This window comes from Mauremys reevesii, linkage group 2 (assembly GCF_016161935.1).
Source record: "Mauremys reevesii isolate NIE-2019 linkage group 2, ASM1616193v1, whole genome shotgun sequence".
Taxonomy (NCBI): Eukaryota; Metazoa; Chordata; order Testudines; family Geoemydidae; genus Mauremys; species Mauremys reevesii.
In genome coordinates this window covers 67,122,663-67,144,428 of record NC_052624.1, presented here as the reverse complement: position 1 = coordinate 67,144,428, position 21,766 = coordinate 67,122,663, and the positions used below count along the sequence as shown (strand labels likewise).

Here is a 21,766-nt window from a genome sequence, read left to right as displayed (position 1 = left end):
CACAGACAACAACCTAGTGGGAGGGCTGAGTCAAAAAGAGACTGCTGTGGTTCTGGGAGCTGAGAGAGGAGCCATAGGCGGGAGCAGAGACAGAGTGCTGGTGTGCAGACTATGGACATGGGTGTTGGCCTCGAGCTAATCCCCAGCATGACCAGGAGGAGACGCTAGTCTAATGATGAGGGCTGTATACGGTGACACTCATACACACAGTTAATAAGACAAGATATGTTAATAAAGGAGATTATAACAGACATTACTGAGGTGAAAGTTAATCTAATGTGAACAGTGTGCTGCTCACATAATTTCTTATGAATATTTATTAGGTAATGAATTTCACACCATAAGAGTCAAATCTTGTGCACCTTACTCACTAAAGTAGATCCATTGACTTCCTAGTGTATGATTATCAATACAGCAAGCAGGAGCCCTAATGTGGGGCAAAACTAGCTTCCATTGAAGTCAGTGGCAGATTCCACACCCCCACCAATGACTTCAATGAATACTCAGTTTCATTGGGAATCACCTTTGATGTGATTGGGGGGAATTATCCCAGAAAATCAGGAAGGACTGGCTGCACCTGTTTAGCCTCCTTTTTTGTTTGTCTTGCCATGAGGAGAAAAGTTAACCTTGTGATCCAGCTGCTTTTTCAACCACCCTGAAGTATTGGAAAAAGGGAGTGGTAAAAATGTATTGTACACATAGACTCAAATGGTGTTTTTCCACTGAAGAGATTAAAAGGGGTGCCAAGCTGGCAGCCTGAAGTGCCTCCAAGATACTATATCCTGGTGTTGTTTGAGGAGGTACCATTTGCCTCTGTTTATATAAGTAAAGTTTTATGTTGGGTTTTGTGGGACAATTGGTTTCACAAACTAGAACTCATTCAAACTCATCCTGATACTTGAGATCAAGAAGGAATATCCTTTCCTCCCCATCCATTGCTTTAACAAGCTGGATTTTTCATGCCCATCCCCAATACGCTGCTTAAACTAGCTGGATTATGTTTTCACCTTCCACTGGAGCACTGAGTAGAAATCTTCTGGTGAGGATAGAAGTTTGAAGGGTTGGTACTCAGGTTGGTTGTAGTAGTGTATGGTTAATTGCCTGGTTCAAAATAACTTTTCCAAATGGGCACTTTAGCTACAAAGCCTGGGATTTTTGTTACTAATATCACAACATGACAGGTGGAGTCCTCTGCAGTGGAAATTGATTTGTTGTGGTTTCCTTTCCAATAATTTTTCATAGATTTGGGAATGGGTATGTTAAGGACAGGGCCTGGGTGTGTAAGGGGTATGGAGGAGAATCCCATTCTTATGCACAGAGATAGGCCCCCCTACAAGAAAACAAGTCCTTGTCTCGTGTTAGTATGGTTTGTGATTTGCAGCTTGTGGAGGGGTTGCATCTGATTGGTATCTAGGCATGCGGTAAGTACCCTCAAGCTTCATATTATTTAGTACCACAGGGACTATTAACTGCTGGGTAACACTGCAGTTTGAATGATTGGATTTCAATAATGGTTGCTTGCAGCCTTGGCCTTTAATCTAATTACCAGTGTGCTATGTTTTATTTCTGGTGTCAGCAATGCAGGATCAGGCCCTCTGAATTTGTTTACTAACTACTAATAAAATTGGACTTAAAAGTCATGCTTCTCTATCAGGGGTTTAACATAGGATGCATACAAGACTTTCCTTACAGAGAAATATTGAATTGGTTAAAGTATTAGAAATGTCGTGTATCTTGTGATCTGGAAGATATTTTTATTTAAAATGGGCTGAATAAATGAGATGTATAGTATCTTAAAGGTGACATAAGCAGCCCTCAGTTACCAATATAAAATATTAATTGATATATGATTGCTTTATTCAAACAGCTTATTTAAATAGATTATCAGCAATAATATTTCGATTTGTTTCTTATTAAAATAAATAAGGTCAGTGTTATTTTCCCCTCCATTATTTCCCCTTCCCCAGCTGCCACCATGTGCTGGCAACAGCACTGTGAGAACTTTCTTTGGCCTTGCAAATGAATCTGATTTTTATTTTTAAATTGCAGTTTAATTTTGCCATAATATGCAGGCTTTGTCTGAAATATTTTTAAGATTCAGATTTTTTGCTGAAGTGCAGCCTTTCCTACACAGATTGGAGTTTCACTGCACTTAGCTCCATTGTCATGTACACTGATTGCAATCTGATTCACTGGCTGTTGTTCATCAGCACACTGCTAGTATGCTGATCACTGAATTGTGGATATGAAAGACTTGGGTTGCATCTTCCAACCCCATGCCAATGCAGAATTGCAACCTCTTTTTATTTAGTGCTAGGTCTGCTCTAGTTTTAAATAACTCAGCTACTGAAACTTTTCTCAGAATCTATTCCACACACTAGGGCCCAAGTCTTACAAACAATTTACGCACATGAGTATCTTTAGGGTTAGAGTTAACCCCAGTTAACCCTGCTTAACTGACCTTGATTTAGGAAAGCACTTGAGCCTTAGTGAAATCAATGAGACTAAAGCACATGCCTAAGGGCTATCTACTGGAAAGAGGGTTTTTTTTAAATCAGACTGACTGATGCATATTATTTAACTGGCAATAATTAAGCTGCAGTAATAGTGTGCACACGGGACACTGTCCCTACTTTCAGTTCTCATCACTGTGTACACATGACAGCAGTTTGCTGCATACAAAGCACAGGGAGTTCTCTGAGGGTATCCCATGGCCCTTTGCCTAGCCGGTCTGCCGTATTTAATTCTGGGATTTTTCTCACTTTGCATTTTGAGATGCATAGCAGAAGCCAGGCCAGTTAAAAGTTTAGAAAATCCCATGCTTCTATTGTCTCCGCCCCATGCTTCCTTTCCAGGTTGTCTAGTGCCATTTTTTAATTGCTGTCAGGCACCTGGCTTTCATGGGACAGCTTTTCACAGGCCTCCTCATGTTCATCTGCCAATGAATCTTGATGGTTTTCCTTAGGGGGTGGGAAGCAGGCAGCAGGGTCCACAACCTTCTTGGATTGAGTAGTAATGTAATTGTACAAAATCCTGTTCAGCTTCTCCAAAAATGGACAGGTCACTTTTCCACTGCTGGACTTTTTCCTGGCATCCCTGGTTTGAAATGTAAGTCCTCCTGAGCTGCTTGCTGTTATTCAGCACTGATCAGTGTCCTGGTTGTAGCCCTTAGTGGCTATCTGCTTAGCAATGTCCACATAAAAGTCTTTACTCCAGGGACTAAACACAAGAGCTTCCTGTACCGACACTTCTCCCCAGATGGTAATGAGATCCAGGGTCTCAGCATGGCTTCAAGCAGCTGCTGGAGGCACGTTGTAGGTCTTCTGGAGTATTATTGCAGAAATGCTGATATACTTGAATCCATGAGCAAATGGGCAAATTCTGGACCCACACCTGTTTTTAACTGGGGAAAGTGACATTGGGTCAACTTTACAACAGAGCAGCGGAGGGTGCACAGGTAAGCAGATAAGTCACTAACGGTTGCTCACAAAGCAGTGTGGGAAGACGGCCAAAATAGTGCACAACAGCATTGCTATGCCCATGAACAACATACTGAACCAACTCAATTTGCTGCAATTTGCTTAGTTAACTTTAAAAGAGGACTTCAGAGTTCCCAATAAATACAGAGTTAGTGCACTATAATTAATTGAGTTGTGCGTACATGAGCATTTTCAAACCAGTTTAATTTAACTTAATCTGATTTAAACCCCTCTGTAGACCAGCCATAAGTGTTTTTGACTGAAAATTATTCACATTCATAGATGTTTGCGGGGTTGAGCCTTGATAGACCTTGTCATTAGGAACTTTACCAAATATTCAATCTCTATTATCCTTTATTCACTTGCAACTAAGGTGACCATATTTCCCAAAGGGAAAATGAGACACCCCCAGCTGCTCAACTGAGCACTCCCTCCCCCGTTATCTTCCCCCTGCAGCAACTGTTGCCAATCACTGGAACCCTGCTGGCCCCCAGCATGCTGGAACGCTGTCTCCCTTCTGCCCCACACAAGGCTGGCCTCTTCACTTGCCCCCACACGTTCCTCCACATCGCACCCCACTCTTTTTTTTTTTAAACAAAAGTGGGTATTTGTCCTATTTGCTCTTGCCAACTGATCAAGTCAGCAAGAGCAAACTGGACAAATGCCCAATTTTGCAAAAAAAAGTTAGGGCAGCTTAAAAAATGGGACTGTCCCAGCCAAAACAGGTCATACGTTCACCCTACTTGCAACCTATTATTCCTCCTTAAAGCCTTAATCCTGCAATAAGTATGGTGCACCATACCAGGCAGGTGCAGCAGTCTGCCTACTTACTATCTGTTTTAGGTTTGGGGCAATTGTTTTTACTCCTTTCAAAATAAGTAGATGGTTATGTCCCACTGTAGCAGGGTACTGGTGCAAAAGCACCTAATTAGCCCCTGCCCAGTCAGCTCCAATCAGGGGAAGCAGATTGGGGCTGATGGAAAAGCCTTGATGCTGGCCTGAGGATTGGCAACACCAGCTGGCCTGACAAGCCAAAGGCTATAAAGGCTGGGAGGGAGTCAGGGGGGTAACTGTAGGCCCCTAAGCTGAAGGCTGATTCTGCCTGTAAAGGGGGTGATTCATCTTGTAAAGTTTGTATATAGACAGACAGACAGACAGACAGTGGTGGTGGGACAACCTTAAATAAATAAAGACATGGGTGTTGCACAACCCTGAAGCCTCTCTGAGCCTTATTGGGGGCAGTAAGTGGGCCCCAGGAAGAGGGGTGGGTCGTGAACCCTGTTACACCCACCTTAGCTGTGTTTTAGCTGAACTATAATATTTCCATCTCAATGCATCATTCCATGCTCTTCCTTCTTGATAACTCTGTGCTGAATCCTCTGCAGTATGTGGGAGAAGTAAACAATGATGCCCTTTTATCAAAATATAGTGTATAATTTTCTTTTTGTAAATATTGTTTTAAAAAATCATGATATGCATGTTTGCTTAAAACGCACAGCTGTTTGGTTCCCTATCAGCATATAGGCAGTGTATTTTGGTTAGTTGCCTGGAAGGCATAAACAATAGGTGGATAAGACTGACTTTTGTGCATCTGACAAGAAAACTGACTGCAATGATACCTGATCTGAACTCCCTTAAAAATAAATATTTTAAGACTCAAATATTTCAGTTAAAATCTGCATGTTTATGGCAAAACCAACCATTCGGCAAGACCAACAAGGAATTTCCTGTACTGTTGTTTCCAATATTAGATGCAGAGAGGTGAGCAGAGATGATGAGTGAAAGGGACATAAAGTATTAAAACTATTATTTTAATCAGAACCAAAATTAGTGTAAACTTGTTGTATTGCTGAAAAACCATTAAAAAGATTGGATTTCTTTACAATGCAAGTTGAAGGCTGCATGTGTTCCTCTTGTGATGTCAAACAGGATTCTATGGGTAGAGCTTCACAGGGGGCGATCTTTGACACTCAAAATCAATGTAATTATTCTTGAATGTTTTAAATGTGTGTGCTTAGAATACCTCACACTACCAGCAGCACTTAAAAAAAAACCCAAACCTGGCTCTTTTCTGTAGGAATGTTGCTGATACTTATTTGTTGTAGTCCATAGGAGAGGCTCAACTACTTAAAATTTGTAAAGTGTGCTGAGATTCTCCAATGCAATGCACAATATTAGTGGAAAATAGTATTATTTCAAATTAAAATACAATGGTCTCACAGGTCTGGTGTTTATGAGAGAGTTTTCATGTGTCAGCTGTGGTACCTATTACATTCTGGTTGAAAAAAATCAATTGACTAAGCCACAAGTACTAGGTTGAGATATTGCATCTTATGTTTTGTAAAAAAACAGGAAATCTTTATGATTGCAACACAAGCTGTAACCTTGCTAACCTACACATATGTTCTGTATTATTTTCTATATATTTAGTGAACAAACATGCCAGGGGTTTGGACACATGCAGACTGAGTCTCTTCCAGTCCCTTACCAGGTGAGAGTTCTGGAAGTGATCAATAGGAAGTGCCAGGCAGCATTTGCTAGCCTTGCTTACTCTTAAATTAGCTGTGATCTTGTAACTGGCTCTCTGCAAGCTATTCTCACTAAGGACTATGCAGGGCAATCTTAAACTATCAGAATAAAACCATCTAAGGCCTCAATCCTGCATGTAAGCAGTCTCATTGAAGTCAATAGGACTATTTTTATTAGGAAGGTTTAGCATGTCTGTAAGTCTTTGCAGGATTAAGGTCTACGTTATTTAAGTGCAAAAACAGCACCAGAAAAAATGAATTTAAAATATAAAACCAGCTTTTGCAAACTTGGGCAGTTGAGAACATCTATTGTGAAATGATCTCAGCTGCCCAATATTTTGAAACACTTATTTTGCTAAGTGTGTTTATCTCTAGACAAATATTAGATGGTTGATTACGTGGTTTTTAATATAATCAGGATCCTCTATAACACTAAGTAAATGTAAGGAAAGATAAATGGAAATTTAGATCTCTCACAGAAAATACGATTGGAGTGAAATGGGGGACATAGAGGAAAACCTTGTGTATATTCAGCAGGTTTTTTTAAAAAACAAACAAACTGGTAATTAACTCTAAATTGCTGTTACTATAGTAAGCTTACAAACTTTACTCTGCTTAAGTTAGGGCAGAATGTTGATGCAAGCTGCTGTAAAACACCATTGCCAGCAATCTAGTATTTACATTGGTTTCTTTTTTCTGTCAAAAGCTGGGGGAATTAAGAATACTATTAGGCTGCTAAGAAGGTAAGATTTCTTCCTAAGAAAATCCTTTGCAAAGTTAAACAGCTAGGTGTTCTTAAATAACCAAAAATGGCCTAGAGGAACCTGCTCAATTCTTGAGATAAGGAGAAAAAGACACCTTACAGGTATATTTTACATGATGAATGTGTTATATTTTATAATTTTTTTTGGTACCAGAACTGGTCAACTTTTCTTCCTGGTTCATACCTCTACTGATATCAAAAATACCACTCTATTCTAATAAAATGCAATCCAGGGAATTTTACTTTTTAAATAATCATAAATATATAGGTCCTTACATATGCTGCTAATATTTTGTTGCAAGTTAAATGAACTTCCATGTGGCACAGGCTCTTAAAATTGTAAATTCTTTAACATTTCTAATGGAGAAAGGGCCCTGACAAACAAATGTAAAAAGATTTACTGAATTCCTAAAATGAACCTCTTACTTAAGGAAAGTGTATCTTTTTGATACACTCAAGCAGACATGCTCTGATACAAAAGTCTGACTTGGAAAATCAGATATTTTGCCTCATCTGAATAATTACTAGCTTGCAGAAAAATGTTTGCAGTGTTGAAATTGCTGTGTTGGTGCCAGGCTAGAAGAGAGACAAGGTTGATGAGGTAATATCTTTTATTGGATCAACTTTGGTGGTGAAAAAGACAAGCTTTCAAACTCTTCTTCATGGCGAATATGAGTATCCCATTTCCTGGCAAGTTAAGCAGAGGGGTGCACAAATGATAGTAGCCAGCAAGACACTATATTACAGTGACCAGCTGACTCTTTTTAACTGGGCAAGAATTAAAGGCCTTTAGGATGATAGATGAAGTATAAAACAAGAATATTGGGATCCTACTTCATCTTGCATGGGACTGTACTAGATGACCTCTTGAGTTCCCTTCCAGTCTTAAAATTCTATGACTATTCATTTGAGCACGACCAAGTCACCTGCACTTTTCTTTCACTCTGAGTTAATTTTAAAAGTGTTTAAAGTCTCAATTTGACAAGGAGTTTTCCATGTACGTCTGAGGCTGGTTAGTCATTGCCAAAGGCCCAGTGAATTAAATTTACTTTAAATTATCTCATTTTAAACTGTGGGCCTACATGCCCAACCCCACCTCACAGCTGGCTAAATTGTAGGTATATTGTATGTATATAGAAATGCCTTGGGCTCCCCCCAGGGTAAAAGGCTCTGAATAAATGTAAAATTGACATCTGTGCAATTTAATATAATAAAATACATTGTATGTTTATAGTGCTGTCTTCAAAGCACTTTTGCTACCGCTAGCTTCCCAGTATCCCAAATTACATGGGATTTTCAAACACATGGTCTTGTGAGGGGATCAATGAAGTGCATGGGCTGACACCCCTCTGGCAGCATCTCCTATCCAATACTGTCTTCTCTCACCCACCGATACCTCTCCTCTCTCTCACAATTCAATTTGTAGTTCTCTATGGGCATGACCAGCTGGGCAATGTCTCTGCAAGGGACATGGTAGAGCCTCTGCTCAACACAGGCCTTCAGGGGGGATCTGGGACTTGGGGGGGGGGTGTGGGTGTGTGTGTGTTGCTCCATAACATGAGTCATACACTGGCCTCCACCCCACCCTAAAACACAGAGTCATGAAGCTTCATGCTGAGCCCCCGCCCCCTGCCGGCCTCCCTGGTGGGAAGGAGGGAGGAGACAGTACTATGTCCACACAGCCCACGCTCCGGGACAGCCAGTGGGGGCGGGGCCTCGTAGAAGGGGCGGGGCCGCATGGGGTAATCAGCGTTCTGCAAATAGACGGTTGCGAATCCGAGCTTCCAGCCTCACAGCCCGCCCCCACCCCCGCCCTGCGCGGGCCTTGGCCCTCCCTCTCCTAGCGCCGCTCGGCCCCGCCCAGGAAGTTTCTCTCCCTCCTCCCCCCACAGCGGGATCGGGCCGGGCGAGCGCGAGCAGGCGCGCTCCCGCCGCCGGGGTGGGCGGCCTCCGCTTCCCTGCAGCCCGGGCGCCTGCGTGCGGGAGGGGGCGGTGCCGCGCGCGCGCGCACGTCTGTGTGCGGGCAGAGCCCGTCCCCTTCCCCCTCTCTGCCCCGCTTCCCTTGCGGGTCGCTGCCGGGCGGCGCGGGTCTGAGGTCTGGGCAGCACAGACAGGGAGGGAGGCGGGGAGGGAGAGACGCTGCGCCAGATCTTCGTGCCGCAGCGGCCGCAGAAGGTAAAACCAGCCCCAGAGCATCTTAGCCTCCCCTCCCCCCCCAGCCCGACCCACTGCCCTCCTCCGCCCAAGCCTCCTGCAATAAAAGTGACCCCCCCACTCACCAGCCTCCCTGCCCGCCTCGCCCCATACCGCTCTCATCCCCTAGCTGACACTGAGTTGCAGCAGGAGCGCTAGGAAGTGGCGGTGAGGCCTGTATGCTAGAGCTGCTGTGGGCTGCCCCTTTCTCGCCTCTCGGAAACTTCCTCAGGGTCATTTTGGGGAATTGATCGGTGCCTGGAGGTTAATTTATTATAAGTTGAGAGTAGACAGTGTCAAGCAGATTTTTTTTCCTGTTTCCCTTTCATTCCTGGCTATGGAAGTGGATGGGGAGGAGGGGGCATGATCTGGCATCAGATTTTTTTTTTCCCTGGAGAGAGAGATATATATAGATAGATATTTTTGTTTGATTTCATTCCACTCTTGGGAAGTTAAAAAAATTTCAGAGTTCCTCCCAGTTCCTTATAAATAGTTCACAGAAGTTAGTTTTTCCTTCCTGTCCCGAACCCCCCCCCCATCCCTGTTCTTTTCACCTTTTGGTTTCAATTCACTCTAATTATCAGTCTGTTGCCTTAAAAAAAGCAGTTTCAGACATTCAAGTGTTCCCTTCAAATTTGTTTTCTTCTTCTCTAGGGTATAGTAGTTTGAGTTACTTAGCGTAAGTTTCAAGGCAAGGACTGTTGTTAGCATACTTTCAACTGTTATAAACTGCTGTATACTCTTAGAGTGCTATACTATATCTCCATAAGTAGTTTGGTTTAGCTAGAGATCCTTGTGGCTTTTTTGCATCATGGAGCCTTTGTGGACTAATCCTAGGAAAAGTCTTGCTGCTGCCATATTGGCACCTTGCCTTAGTGCTGTAATTGTGCATCTTTGTAAACATATAGAAACCATTTATTTATGTTAGGGAAGAAGCATGTGGGTATAACATTGCGTGAGAGCCAGGAGACCTGGGTTCTTTCCCCAGTTCTGCCACTTGCCTCCTATGTGACATGTGAAATACACTTCTCTGTACCTCCGTTTTCCCCAATGGCAAAAATTGGTAATAATACCTACCTTTGAGATTTATGGAGGAAAAGCTCTGTCAGAAAAGCACTGTTATACCAGTGGCCATCATCTTTGCTTTTGTAAAATGTGCTAATTGATGGATGTTATTTTTAGGTCTGTTTATTACACAGTAGTTATTTGTTTACTTGTATTATCTCTGTCAAGGATTTTAGGCCAAAAAAACCCTCTACAAATGTTTTCCAAACAAATCTGGTCTACATTGTTGACACTAAAAATATTTAATTAAAAATGTAGAGAGATAAAGTGGAATTAGTAACCTCACATTATATAATGTATGCATACCTCAGTTTGAGTCATCACATACTGTTATGTTTGGGGCTTGTCTGGTTGGGATTTTATATTCCTTGATAATGGCCCACAGAGAAAGGAACCTAATGCTTTTACTTTTTTGCAAACCAGTTTGTGTTTTGAAAATATAACAAATGTATGGCTTGCTGTCATTGCTGAGAGGTTCATTGTTAAACGTATTTCTAAAGACTCACCTAGTAAGGAAATCTCCAATTTTGGTAGCAGCAGGCTGTAGCTGCTGTCCCTCTGAAGTACATAGGTGAAAGAAACGAAGTGGAATGTAAGTTCATTGACAATGGTTGACCAATTTTCAGCAGGCTTTTCTATTAATTATTTATATTGTGATGGCACCCAGAATGTTCCCGGCAAGTGCTGAGGGAGAAACCCCCTGTGCTGAAGAATTTGTAGTCTCAAGAATTTGATTATTTTTACAGCTTCATACTCAAAGTTAATAACTTTAGTTACTCCTGAGCCAATGAACGATGTTCGCCTACTCTTTTATGATTTGTGAACCTATGTTTAAACTATAGTGTGCAGATTAAACTAAGCATGAAAACAGAGTAATTGTCATCTGTTAGACATACACATGTGGCAGGGTGTGTGTGCGCATATTTTTTATACTTTGCGATGACTTCATAAATCAAATGAAGCTACAAATAGCTTTTGCCTTCAATTGATCTATTTCAAAAAGCTACTCATGGGCTCTCTGTTGGTTCACAAGATAGGGAGGAGACTCAGTACCCTTCCTAGTCCCATACCCTGCTTCCAAAGTGGGAGGCTTGAGTATTTGCTTCTGCTGCTTTTGTTTTCATGAGTAGTTAAATGAAAATGGGGATACTGATGTAAAGTTCTTTGAGTTATACTGATGAAAAGCACTATTAAAAGCGAAGGCTTTTGATTATTATCTAGTCACAGTAGCATATCGGCTGAAAACCAAGGTGGGACCTACAACTGGCTTAATGACCACTAACTCCTACCAACAAACTTTTCTCTTTCTTAGTTTTTAAACAGAAATTAAATGGCAAAAAACTTCCTTAACACAGAGTTAAGGTTGCTTGATGATAGCTTGCGTCCCTCCAGAATGTTCAGTTCAGCAAAAATCAGACTTCTGAAAACCAGGAAATACAGAATTAAAGGAAAATGCTCTGCCCTCTTTGAGCAATACACAACCATGCCCATAGCGCACATACTCACACTATGCCTTTTTGCTGTAGTGGACAGGCACTACCTGCATTTGCCTTACACTCAAATGCTGTGCTTACTCCCCCAGCAGAAGACCACACTTGTTAAATTTAACAACCATGTTGTACCCTTTTACAACCCCTTCACACTTGAACATAAGAGATCACTTAAACCTCTGCTTTCTCCTACCCATCATTAAATCCACAGACTGCTTTGATATCCCACCTCACTACTGACTGTACCTATGGCTATGGACATAATCTATACAATTCTGCGTTGAAATGGTGCAGATTGGAACCTGAAGGTACATATGCAGTTCTTTCTTTAGATGACATTTGTGGGGACTCAGACCCAGATCTCCTTATATCACAGTCACAGCTACATGGTGCCCCTCAAACTAATCCCCAGATCGCCTCATCTGACAATCAGAGGTCTTCCAACCTGTTCCAGCTCCATGATTCAGTACAGCTAACACAAGGAATACAGCTGGTATGCATAAAGATAATTCCGAAATGGCTATTGCAGCACAAGGGTGGGGCAGACTTAAGGTTTTGTGGACATTTACCTTAATTCTGTATTTCAGAAATTTGAGTTTTGCTGACTTATGACATTCTGGAAGGGCATGAGCTACCACTGGGCAACCTTAGATCTGCGTTAACTTAATCTTTTCCCATTTAATATCTACTGGTTTAGTCTGTCCTCTCTTTGACCATATCTAATGTAATCAGGTATCGGAGGGGTAGCCATGTTAGTCTGTATCCACAAAAACAATGAGGAGTCCAGTGGCACCTTTAAGACTAACAGATTTATTTGGCATAAGCTTTTGTGGGTAAAAAACCCACTTCTTCAGATGCATGGAGTGAACATTTCTCTTTGAAGTCTGTTTTTGAAGGGTTTTTTTGTTGACGTATGGCTACTTTTAAATCTGTTATCGAATGTCCAGGGAGATTGAAGTGTTTTCCTACTGGCTTTTGTATGTTACCATTTCTGGCCCCACAGTATACCAACATTTTTATGGCTGACTTAGAACAACACTTCCTCATCTCGGGTGCCTAGTGCCTTCAAAGAGAAACTGCAGAGCTACAATTCATTTGCAAATCTAACACCATTAACTTGGGCTTGAATAGGGACTGGGAGTGTCTGGGTCACTACAAAAGCAATTTTCCCTCTCTTGGTATTGACACCTTCTCATCAGTTATTGGGAGTGGACCACATACACTCTGATTGAATTGGCCTTGTCAGCACTGGTTCTCCTTTTGTAAGGTAACTCCCTTCTCTTCATGTGTCAGTATACTTATGCCTGCATCTGTAACTTTCACTCCATGCATCTGAAGAAATGGGGTTTTTTACCCACAAAAGCTTATTCCCAAATAAATCAGTTAGGCTTTGGCTACACTTGCATTTCAAAGCGCTGCCGCGGCAGCGCTTTGAAGCGCTAAGTGTAGTCATAGCGCCAGCGCTGGGAGAAAACTCTCCCAGCGCTGTCCGTACTCCACCTCCCTGTGGGGAATAACGGACAGCGCTGGGAGCGCGGCTCCCAGCGCTGGGGCTTTGACTACACTGGCGCTTTGTAGCGCCGCAATTTGCAGCGCTGCAGAAGGTGTGTTTTCACACCCTGCTGCAGTGCTGCAAATTTGTAAGTGTAGCCAAGCCCTTAGTCTTTAAGGTGCCACTGGACTCCCCGTTGTTCATGTAATCAAGTAATTATCATTGCTCCCTTGCCAACTTCTAGTTTGGTGATTAATTCATCTTTATCTATCATAAATCACAAAATAGTTACCTTGTGTGGTGCTTTGCCTTTTGTGTTAGAAAAGTATCATCTATAAGTTTTAGAAACTTGAATGATGTTTTACCACTGGCTGAATGAGACCTCCAGCATGTGTGTCCTATTGCAACACTTCCCTCCCCCCCCCACGTTATAGACAAGTGTTTAAGGAGTAACTCAGCTATTCTCTGTTTTGATTTGATTGTTTATAACATACCCCCACCAGTACCCCTGCCTAGGATTTGTTAGTTAGCACAGCGTTTCTCTAGCTGGGGTCCGCAAGGGTACTCCAGGGGGTCTGGGGCCCCACTGATCAACTCCTTCCCCTCCCTCCCTCCACTCCTCCCCCTCCTTCCCAGTGCCTCCTGCATGCCAGGGAACAGTTGTTCCCCCGGTGTGCAGGAGATGCTGGGAGGGAGGGGGAGGAATGGGGATGGGAAAGAGGAGGGGCAGGGATGGAGCGGGGTGGAAAGAGGTGGGGTGAGGGTGGGGCCTTGGGGAAAGGGTGGAGCGGGGGCCTGGGGCTGAGCAGAGGGACTTGGGGGTCTGTGAAAATTTTAAAATCAAAATAGGGGTCCTCAGGTTGCTAAAGTTTGAGAACCACTGAGGTAGCATATTGATCTATAAGTATTCAAGGTACCGTGGTTCTGAGTTATTGATAACCCTAAACCAGGAATGTATGAACTATGTTTATCATGAAATACACATATTTGATAAACATGCCCATCATTGTCGTATATAACTTTTCTTTATATATGCTTTGAGAGTAGCCTTTTCTTTTAACTGGGAGAAAGAAATATGGTTATTTGTTAAAACAGGATTGGACTTAGATTTCAAGGAAGGCAAGGGGTCTTAACGGACCCTCTAGAACTGTTGCTAAATATTTTTGATATTTTAATTTTATTTCCATGTAATATCAGAATGGCCATGCTGGATCAGACTGTTGATAATCTGGACTAGTATTCTGTCCCCCATGGTGGCCAAAACCAGATGTTTCAAAGGAATTTTTAAAACCCCCGATAATATATAACTGTAGAATAAGTTGGCTATAGCAAAGTTTTCTACAAATTCCTATAACATACTAGTTGGCATGTGGCCTAAAGCATGAAAGTTTGCATCCCTTAGAATATTTTTTCTTTTTAATATACATCTTCTGTACGGTGGATGTTTTCATTATCCATACAAATATCTCACCCTTTTACAAATACAACTAAGTTCTTGTTTTTTATTTAGCTGGCCACAATAATGCTCAGCTCTTATGAATGGTTAGAGCAATGTAGAACATAGCAATACTTATGAGTAGTTTAAATTATTTCTTCCAGTATGCATTACCTTGCATTTGTCAACAATAAATTTAATCAGCCATCATGCTGTCCATTCATCTAGGTTTTGTAGATATCTTTGAAGTTCTTCAATCTTCTGTAGTGTTGACTAATCTAAATAATTTTATTTTTCTGCCAGTTCTGCTGTATGGAGCTTTAAGAAACCCCACCATTAACCTTTTGCCATGCTGAAAATAGTCCATATGCATTTTCTGTATCTGTAAGCCATATTCTTTTCTGTAGTAGTAATGTACTACTTATATCATGATTAATTTTCCTTAACAGCCTTGTTATGAGGAATACTGTCAGAGGCCTTTTTGAAAGTGTTTCTTCTTTACCCACTATTTTGTTTATTATATATTTAAAGAATTCCTGTAGATTAGAGAAGGAAGATTTTTCCTTTGCAGAAGCAGTATGGGTTTGTTTCTATTCAGTTTACAGAGGATGCATGTGTTACCTAAATTATCTTCTGTAAGATAGTTATTTTGTACACTTCTACACTACATTAAGTAATTCTATAAGATCTTCTTTGAAAAGTAACTTGTAAAAATGGTATTGTAGATTTTATGTTAATCTCATAATGGTTCCCATATCAAATGTGCTCTGTTTGGTATAACTCTGACTACAACTTGAATAAATCTGAGTAATAAAGTGCCATCTCTACATAGCCACTTTTCAGTCTTTGATCATAGGGTAGTCAAAAATGAGCAAAGAATTTTCTCTAAATTATTCATGTGATTAATACTTACTGGTTTTTTAGTGCTTTCCATCCATAGATGTTGGTGCTTAACGAAGGTGAATATCATTTTCAGTGAGAGGCAAGTGATTTATCCGAGGCTTAACAACAAGTCAATGATGAAGCTGTAGTCAGAAACCAAGACTCGTGATTCCCCATCCCAGAGTCAATCCACCAGCATGAACCAAAATATTTGATAAGTCACTTGATTTATCGTTTGTCCTTTCTCTTCCAAGCTTTAAAATCTAAACACATTAAATAATGGTGTCTTTTAAAGAAACTCCAGAAATATAATGGAGCAGGCTCAGAATGAGGAGTTGGTACTAGTGCATTCAGGAAGAATGCAAAGAAGTGTTTAGGAACATAGTTGCTGCTAGAATAAAGCCATATAAGTCAATGGAGTTAGTCTAGAAGAAATTTTGGCCCTTAGTTTGTAGATTTAGTCGGGATTGTTTTTAGTTTGTAGAACAGTACTGATGCCTGATCTTGGCTGCTGTGCTTTCCTCAAGTCTTTTGTACTGGAATGATAGTGGCTGGGAGTATTGGAAAGTGGGGCTGTTTTATGTTCAGTGAACATAACTTATTTCCTAATTACTTTGTTAGTAAAGAAAGTTCTGTGCCTACTTCCTTTCCACCCCAACAATATAGAATATCTCTACATAGAACCAAATACTGGACACAGTTACTTGAAAATGGGTGCTTCGCTTGACTTTCAGTTAGTCATGAGTCAGTGGCATCCTGTTTCCTCCTTTAGGCCTCAACGCATGTTGGGGGGGACGTTAATAAATTCAGCTAATATATCTGTTCTTCTTTTTTCCTTTGGCTTTTTATGTCACTTCTGTACGCTGAAAAAACAAAGCAGGTGCTGCCTGTGGTGATACCTAAAGTTCATCATAATATCCCTGAATCTTTATGCCCGCTGCATCCAGTTGTTTAGACTAGCAGGCCAAGAATTTGATTTTGTGTTTTTTTTTCTAATTGTAGACACTCATTTTCACTTAACACTTATCCTGCCTATGCCTTGTTAACTTAACTTTCTTCCTGGAAAAAAGATAAGAGGTAACATTTAAAAGAATCTGTTCTTTGAAGTGTTCAGAGAGCTGGACTCTTGTAACTTTCACTTCTTAGTCTGATGAAAGAATAGTGGACAGCACTGAAGAGGAAAATGTTACATACAGGAAGTTTGTTTTACTGTGATTAAAGAGAACTGCATTTATATCACTCTGCATGTCAAAGCCATTGCAAAACTCTTTGAAAGAAATCAGTGGTTTGTATACACCCTTTCTAGCTGGTTACCCAGTGTTTGTATTATTTTGATTTTTTTGTATCTTCTTAATAATGAAACCTGCCTTAAAGAAAGGGAAATTGATTAAGTAGTGGTTGGTTACTTTATTCCCTCTTCCCTGGTTTATGAATTTGCCTACTAGCTTACTTACATATTTCCACAATGAAATACTTTAAATTATAACATTAAGGATAGAAAAACTGCTCTTAGCCCCAGACTGAATCTTGTCTCATCCTGGGACTTGGGCAGATGCAACTTCGGAAGGAAATTCCATATTTGGAGAGACGAGTTGAAAACATTTTTGTCAGATCATTTTTTTTTTTAAATGGCAGCTATTTGAAAGGTTAGACTAAATCCTGGGAGAGTTGGCAGAGAGTAGCTGAGGTGGTCAAAGGTGACTGCTAAATTTATCACGTGGACTACACCTCCACATGTATAGGAGAGCATGTGTATAATTTATGTCTGTGATAACTTTGCCCATTAGAATGAAGTATGAGTTTGAGGGGAATCAGTCCTGATGAAACTGGATGAGGAAAAAGCAAGGAACAATAGTAGCTGCTGTCACTGGACATAGGTGCACTCTGAAATTATGCCCAATTGAGACTGATTAAGGTCCCCAATACAGAAGAAACGAGTGACGACATAACCTGGTTCCAAACCCAGCTGAACTTGCATATGATTCTGATAGCAATGGTATGCACGCCACTTCTTTAGTGAAAGGAGATGATTCTGGAGAGAAGAATCTTAAACCTGTCAAACAGGACTCTGTACCATTGGGATTTGATAATCTAAGTGAATCAACTGGACAAAACCCTCTCCAAGACTAGAAGTTTACCAGATCCGGGTAAGAAGAGAAACTTATGTTTTAGCTAGACTTTGTGGGAAGAAGCAGGAGAAGAAAGAGTAAATAAGGGTATGAGGGCAGGGGAGAGGGCAGAAGAGGAGACAGACATTGAAGACAACCCGGGAAAAGATACTCCATGATTTATTGTAGTAAAGAAAAAGTGGTGTAAAACCACTACGAAAATTTAATGCACTCTTTTATTGCCCTAATTAGTATATGGTGTGGGATTGTATGACCTTGGTTGGCATAGCAGCACAGGTATTTTTCTCCCAGGTTAGTAGGTTTTGTCCTTGGTCTAATCATGTCAGTTATATTTTCTGAGCTCTGGGTACTGGAATTGGAATACAGTACACAGCTTTTTACCTATAGATCAGGAGTTCAAATCTGAAATAGGTCAATAGTGAGTGAAAGCCATTGCCATTTTATAGCTGTTTAGTGAAACTTTTTTCTTAGACTACTTCTTGCTGTAGCTGGCACCTGACCATGGTTTTAACTGTCACCCTTGTTGGTAATCTCAGTTGAGGTAGCTCACAACTAAGTTGAGATAGGACACAAGTGGGTTAATTATCTCTCATACCCCCGTTCCCCCCATGTACCCTAAACTCAGAACTGTTCAGGGGACACCTCCACTTCAGAGATATCAGGGTCCATATAGCTCCAGCCATATGAGCCTGAAGAAGAAAGAGAAACTGCTGGGATGGGCTGCCTAGAGATGCAGCTGGCAGGACCAGAGGTGAGCAGCTGCTGCAGGGACTTTCAGACACTGATGATGTTGTCAATGCTGGATAGCTTTCTACATTTTTTTTACTCTGGACTTTCGCTCTCCTTTGCTGTTTGGCTGCTCACTTCAACTCCCTCCCATCTCCTTCCTCAGTTGTTTTTTCAGCCTAAATCTGCATGATCTCCTTCCCCTCTCTTCCTTTGTCTCTCTTTAGCTAATCTCCCAAAAAATCCCAACCAAAAAGTTTAACCACGCCCCAAAACCCGCAATAAAACACTGGAACAAAGCACAAATTGTTTTGCTGACCATCACACTTTTCATTGTGCTTGCATATTATATTCTTTCTCCATTAATGATTTGTCTGCTTTGTCTATTTAGCTTGAAAACTCTTCAGGGCAGAGACTTTTATTCCATGTTTGCACAGAGGGGTGCCTACGTGATACCATAATGTAAATAATAGTGAGGTGTAGGTGAGGAAGGACAGATGTCATATCAATAGAATTACATGGTTAATCACTGAAGTAAAGAGCATGATGGAGTACTTTCTAAGAGAAACAAGTAGATGATTATGGCTAATTGTAGGTGTCATGGAAGAAGTAGGCCTTGTGGTGGGATATAAATAAAAATAAGGCTTTTTTGAACCATCTCATAGAAGGCATTCATGTGCTGCTGGGATTATTAAAAAAAAAATCTTGGAGCTGGCTAGGGGAGAGATAGAGAAACAGGGTACAGAGAAGCAGAGACATGTAGAGTCTTAAAGGAGATCACTGGCTAAAGCTGAATTTTCTTGTTAAGAAAGTGTGAAGCCATGGAAGTATTTTAAGAGTAGGGTGATCTGGTCAGATCATCTTATTGGCATCATTTTGAATGGATTGGAGGGAAACTGATGTAGGTTACACTGAAGAGGGGGAAGTTGTAGTAGTAAACTCTGGAGATGAGTTTTAACTGTGTGGACAATGAAAAGGTTGGATCTTAATTTTATGGGTGAAGAGGCAACAGGGTTTGGACATGGCCTGAATGTGCAGGGCAAAAGGAGGAGCTGAGCCTGAGGAAGGGACAGGGAAGACAATGATGTGTTTGACAGGGATAGAGGGATCGGAGAGCTTTCAATCCAGCACCTCTCAGAAACATTCTGTTCACTTAACAGAATAAAAGCAATCAGCATTAGTGCTTTAATTATTACATTAGTCTTTGAGACTTACTCTGCAGTGTTTGTGCTATATACTGTATATATTTCCCCTCTAGTTTAAAAAAAAAAAAAAAGTCAAGTTGCCTGTGGGTCTCTAAATTGCCAAAGTGTTACATTTGAACTAACATCTCTCATTTGCTATGACCAGACTACTACTAACATCAGTAATCAGATTAACCTCTAAGTAAATGAAAAAATTGAGTACTAATTCTGGTTTTTCCAAAGCCAGTGAGAAATTACCTTTCAAAGCCCTGAGCTACAATTTTTAATGATTTCATCATTATATGGTATTAGGAACAGACAGGAATAAAATAGCTGCCGTTTGACTTGGGTCCAATTTTCAATATATAGCTAAGGATTTGATTGGTAAAGGTAATAGTTACACCAATTTATATTGCTGTTTATTTTGCTGAAATTTTCAAGAACAGAAATATACTTTTAACTCCAAAATGCTTTTGTAGCAGCCAGCACAACTTTCTTGTTTTCTAACAATTCATCACTGTACCTAGCTGCTTTATTCAACAAATATTATGGCTGTCTGGGTCTAGACTGACGTGTTAACTTCTTTGCTGCACCTCTTGGGACTGGGGTTTCCCCAGTTCTCTTGCCTTTGACAATGCTCACATTTTTTCCTCTCCTGTTGATTTGCCATTCTCTGGAATTAAAGATGGGTTTCCTTTCGGTTGTTTTCAGTCTCTACTACCAATATTGGATACCTTAACATCGTTTTTGGAATTTAAATTTAAGGGGATATTACCAAAAATAAAGTGTTAGGTTATCCCTGTGATGAGCAACCATAGCTGTGTCTGAATTTAGTAACAATCTGTTGAATTAGCAAGTTGAAAATGTTACATAGCAGTAAGCGCTGTCCCTCCTAATAGCAGCATGTTGTGTCTTAACATCTGTCTCAGTCTTTTATGACTGATCAAGCTGTGTCCATGGTCAGTGGCTGTCAGTTTTGCCTTGACTTGTCTCCTTGTGTAGCCAGAAGCCCTCTGTTTTTAATTCTCTGAGGGCTTTATTAGCCCAGGTGTTAAGTCTTCATTAGCTTGTTGTGTATTATGTTGGCCTTTAATTCAAATATCCTTACACAATTACATGTAACAGATTTAATTAAGTCCATGCCTATTTTGTTTGGCTCCACTACTTCGTTATAAAGTCACCCGTGTGTGCAGGGCAAGGTTTTTTATTTGCCCATTTTAAAAGATGCTTTAAATGTGTATTTTAGACTTTTAAATTGGATACCTTACACATAATTACTAATTAAAGTCAACATAATTACCTTTGATGCTTTGTATCCAATTGAAGAGTCTTCATCCCAACTTGGTGTCTGAGTATTCCTGTTTTAGGAGTGTGTCTCTGATTGGATAACATACACTGCATAGATGCATAACAAAATTACAATAGTTTAATATTAATTCTGGGTTATTGGATAGTCGAGGCACCAGCTGTCACAAATATTCATTGATCTGGTTCATTGTGAAAAACAAAATTATATCAGACAGCTTTGTTACAGCAGGTAAAATGGTTCTTTCTCAAAAGCAGAACTGAGCGATCATCAGTAAAGTTTTCAGATTTACAGTAATAAGAAATCTTGGCGCACTTAATGTTGGACTTGACTTTATTTAGAAATTTAGCTTGCACATTTCGGTTTTACAGCTATTCAGCTTACTCACTTTAAACAGTTGTTACGGAAAACAAGTCAGGAATGTTGGTTCCAGGAATCTCTGGAATCTTAGATCCAACATTAAGAAAAATGACTGCGGATGGCAGGGAAATGGAGATACAAATGCCAATAACTAAACATACACCTATCCTGTCAAAAATCTTAAATGATTTAATTGTCTTGATTTACTTTATTTTGTCATGTGAATAGAAAATTGAGCAAATTTCTTCTTGCAGTATCATTCGAGATTGGTATTCATATAGTGCTGCTTTTGACCCTGAAGGTAATCCCTCATCACGAATGTTAAAGAACATTGATTACATTTTCTAAGGTGATGTATTTTGCCTTGGTAAAAAAACCCGAAAGATTAGAAACTACACTGTAAAAAATTGTGTGGACATAATTTCTGCTGTTTATATTTGACTTTGCTTCATGTTTAGTTTTTGTTCTTTAGATGATTTCATTAGCTATTTTTTAAAATAGTAATTTGTACTGCATGTAAAACATAAGGTTAAAATGAAATGAATTCCTCTAATGGAGTGGAGCTCTGGATAGGTGCCTTATAAATAATAAATAAAATAATGCTGTCTCTTTCTGACAACCATATGATTTCATAAAATTAGTTTACTGTGAAGTACAAAATTTGATACTATACATGACTCAAAAGATGAAGCTTGTACAGTAGGAATAGAAAATTACTTCTGCACAGTTTATTT

The 21,766-nt window shown here is 40.4% G+C and overlaps 1 protein-coding gene across 9 annotated transcripts in view; it reads left to right on the top strand.

Annotated features, from left to right (window-relative positions):
• The first annotated feature begins 8,714 nt into the window (after positions 1-8,714).
• TBC1D5 (TBC1 domain family member 5) overlaps positions 8,715-21,766 on the top strand; it is a 487,219-nt gene continuing 474,167 nt past the window's right edge. For 6 of the 9 annotated variants that reach the window (XM_039523970.1, XM_039523969.1, XM_039523966.1 and 3 more), the window contains exon 1: positions 8,717-8,945. The gene's annotated coding sequence lies outside the window, so the exon portion shown is untranslated. Of the gene's footprint in view, positions 8,946-21,766 lie in introns of all 9 variants that reach the window. The other 3 variants (XM_039523965.1, XM_039523964.1, XM_039523973.1) reach the window with 2 other exon arrangements.